Genomic DNA, 3928 nt, shown 5'->3' on the forward strand with positions numbered 1-3928 from the left:
AGAATCTTTTGTCATAATTACCAAAAGGAGAAGTTCTAGCCCAGAAGAAGTTCCAGCATGAAAACCAGCAATTAACTAGAAAAAAAAGTTAACTCTTTCGAAGGTTTCTGTCAAAATTAAGCCCAGCTGGTATTCACACAGGAACTTAAACTAGTTGGGCTTCCAGGTTAACCCAACCCATCGCTAAATTGAAATTAACAAGATAAAAAGGACTTAAAAGAATGAATTTGACCCAAATCTTTCAGATCTACCTTTTGCACAATCAGCAGAAGGCAGAGAACTAAGAAACCATGAAAGTTTATCCTTAAATTGTGTTGTAGAGGGACGATCATTCCGCAAATCTGTATGACAAAAAAACTGCACAATTCAAATATACTTTGATTAAGGCCTCAAAACAAAACAAGAAATCATCATAGTTTACAAAGTATCCAAAAAAATAAAACGAGAAATAAAAATAAAACAACAGACATTTGTACAATTACCATTGTGCAATTTTTGCATGCTCCATTTGAATATAAGAACTATATGCATATTTGCAAATCCAGTGTGCTATTTCACATACCTCACATCCAGATGATTTACCGATGGCAGTCAGACGCTCTTTCTTCTTCATTACTTTTTCTTCCTTGCTTAACGGCTTTTTGAATCCAAGTTCAGCTCTTGCCATCTCTCTCTCTCTCTCCTTTGTGCAGGTAGATGCTCTTTAAAACTGTAGAAAATTAAAATTGAAGAATGCAAGGTCAAATTTGCAATAGATTGCAAACAAGTTCATCACTACAAACTAGTTATTCTACCATTAAATATCATATGTAGAAAAAAAAGATACAAAGCTAAAAAACTTAAGTAGTCAAAAACATACAGCTAAACACAAGTATACTTCCTTTTCTTTTGGTGGAAAAAAGAAAAGTGGGATCCAAGGTTGCATCATTTCTACTTTTGCCAAGTCAGGACACTTCTACTTTTGATGTATTGCTACTAAATATATCCAATAAACTACCTATTGAGGAAGAACTGTGTTGTTCTTCTCACAGCAGTCATATCTCCAGTTGGGAAAAAGGACACCCATTTGAATCATTGTTTGAAGGACCTACATAATGCACAATCACTCAGTAAGTAACTTGAAAAATGTTATGGGAGACCACCACAGAAATGTTACTTTACCTTGTCTGGATCCTTCTCATAAACCTCGTAGAAAGCTTCCAGTCATCCTTCTCGGATATTTGGACTGATACTGTAAACATAATTACAAAGCCAATCATCTCACCAAGCTTAAAATGTTTGACTTGTAAAACCACATTACATTTTAAATCAACAGAAAAGACACTAATATACCTTCCCATGATTCCAAAATCATAGAAGATCAACCTTCTGCCATTAACATCATCCACTGCATGTTAAAGAGAAGAACATGGCCTTTGTTCAAGTTCTTCTACTTTCTGCTCCACAGATTAGCGTTTATAAAAAATAATACAACAAATCAGCTTGAATCAATTAAAAAAATAAAACAAAATGTTAGATTGATTGCCTTTGTTCCATCTGCAGCGGTCAGTTTTGCCTTGCTTACTCGACTTCCAACTAGCGAACCTTATCATTAGAGAGAGCTAACTGTTGCCTAACACTTCCCTGCAACAGAAAGGAAGGAATGAAGGGACAAATCTCCTTACACGGAGCGAAAGCTGTGGCTTGTCTTATGCTTGTTAGCTTCTCATACTAGAGAGAAAAGGTTCATACTACTCCTTGAGCCCTGCATTTCGATTTTGTAAGGCTGCTCCTTGAGCCCTGCAACTACTATGATTATTTTCCATGGCAGTCTTTTTATTTGATCCACAAATTTTTTGCAATTCTTCTAACTGATCAAGATGACATTTTTCAATGGACTCTTTAGTCTCTTGCTAGTTCCATGAATCATACATTATACAAGAGATTTTAGCTTACAAAATAATGCAAACAAGAATATCTTTAAATTATACCTTTATTTTGGAATCCATCCAATGGTATAGATAGTAATTAAGGTTAGAATATTCTTTTCTTTTATATTAAGATTACAAAAAAATATATACGAAGAAGAATACATAAAGGTTAATAGCATATTATATAAAAATACGGTTGTAACAACTATATCTTGAGAATATTTTAACAAGAAAATATTCCATCAAGCATGTCCATAAAACCCTCTCCATGCTCCTCATACTAGAGAAAAAACAAACAAGTCGATAAGAACAAGAAAGTCTAGTTTAATCATTGATTATTTAACAATAATAAATAAAGATGATTAACCAGGTGTGCAATAACATCACAGTCGCATTCGGTTCTGAAGGTATGATTAGGAAGCTATTTTCTAAGCTCTTCATGATTGTAAATCTTTCCATTCACGTGGTTTTCATTGGATCATATAATCTTTTGTAGATCTTCCAAGGTTTTCAATACAATCTGCAATGTCACGCATACACATGATTCACAAATTTATAAAACACTCATAAGGAATAATACTTTACAAAAACAAAAAGTTTATTTGCCTTTATTTGCCTTTATTCACAAAAACCTAATAATACTTTGCAAACATAACATAAGATCCCCTACTTCAGCAAACAAAAACACTCATAAAGAATAATACTTTATTTGCCTAATTTTAAATTGACAGATCTGATGAGTTTGGAAAACTCTTATTTAATTTTGATGATAAACAAACATTATTAAAATATTTAATTACAAAATTATTAATTTGATCTTAATTCATACTTACTAGATTAATAATTTTGTTGCAGGTTTTAATTTGGGCCGAAAAATAAAAACTGCAGCAGGCCCAAATCAAAATACACAATCAGACCTTGCTATATGTTCTCTACATTATGTGGCTGAATTGTTGTAATTAATTGGGCCAGAACTCAAAAGCCCAATTAGTTTGAAGGAATCAAAATTTTATTGGGTCAGATTAAGCTTTATTGCTACCAAGCCCAATTTGAATTTTGATGAATGTTTCCATGCATGATCCGAATCCAATATTCATCAGGAAAGTAAATGTTATCATTTGGGCCAGATTAAATCTTAATGCTACCAAGCCCAACATTATTTTGATGAAAGTTTCCAAGCTTGGTCCGAAACCAAGTTTAAATGAAAGCTAAATGGCTTCATGCTTTCCAACGGATTCCATCTCTTGTTAAGAATGGATTTCAAATCCTAATATGTTAGCATTGGAAACATGAGAGAGAACTTGACTTTGATTTGATGGGAATCATTATGATTAATGCTATACGCTACTCAAAGCAAGGGAAGTAAAAGCAATCTATCAATATGTTTCATTTTCATTTAATTGCTTTTACTTTAACTTCACATTCTCTCTCATCTCTTTCTTCTTCTTCCTTCGGTCCTTGTCCAGGAAGCTATGGACACAATGCTCATCAACCAAGAAAAGGAAGAAGTTGCATGCATCAAGACCATCAAGCTGATGATGGCAAGAAAACATACTAAAATAAAAATGAGTTGTGGCTGAGATATTCACCATATTTGGTTAGATTTGGTGAGGTATCTTGAGCCTTTCATGCTCAAAAATGGACGGTGAAGATTCGGCCAGTATGGAGGAGATTCTTGAAGCATGGCTTGTCTTTGATTCTGTTTAACCACCACAGGGAGTAGCTAGAGTGGCGAAGTGATGGTTGAGGTAGAGATTGAAGCAGATGAAGTCATTATCATCATGAAGCATCAAGGGCCAGAAATCCATCTTGGAGAGCAAGACAAGGATGGAGAGCTCGGATTGATGAAGGGTGATGATCAAGAAAGGTCCAGAGGTAATTGCATGTTGGGTTTTGCATGATTATCTCTTCTCTCTCTATGTGGCCGAACCGGTTTTGTTTCTTGAAGGAAGAAGAAGTTGGCTTGGGTTTTTGGCTTCAAGTGTGGAGGCTTCTCTCTTCTATAAAAAGGGGGAACA

The 3928-nt window shown here is 34.3% G+C and overlaps 1 long non-coding RNA gene across 2 annotated transcripts; it reads right to left on the bottom strand.

Moving 5' to 3' along the window:
- On the bottom strand, positions 7–2385 carry LOC107612993. 2 transcript variants are annotated; one of them, XR_001613898.2, is made up of 6 exons: positions 2278–2385; positions 1333–2190; positions 1162–1231; positions 998–1087; positions 563–709; positions 7–341 (listed from the first exon to the last, which is right to left on the bottom strand). It is a non-coding gene; the product is annotated as an uncharacterized LOC107612993 (long non-coding RNA). The 2 variants fall into 2 exon arrangements; XR_001613899.2 differs by having other exon boundaries at positions 7–357.

The sequence above is a fragment of the Arachis ipaensis genome, chromosome B08 (genome assembly GCF_000816755.2).
Source record: "Arachis ipaensis cultivar K30076 chromosome B08, Araip1.1, whole genome shotgun sequence".
Taxonomy (NCBI): domain Eukaryota; kingdom Viridiplantae; phylum Streptophyta; class Magnoliopsida; order Fabales; family Fabaceae; genus Arachis; species Arachis ipaensis.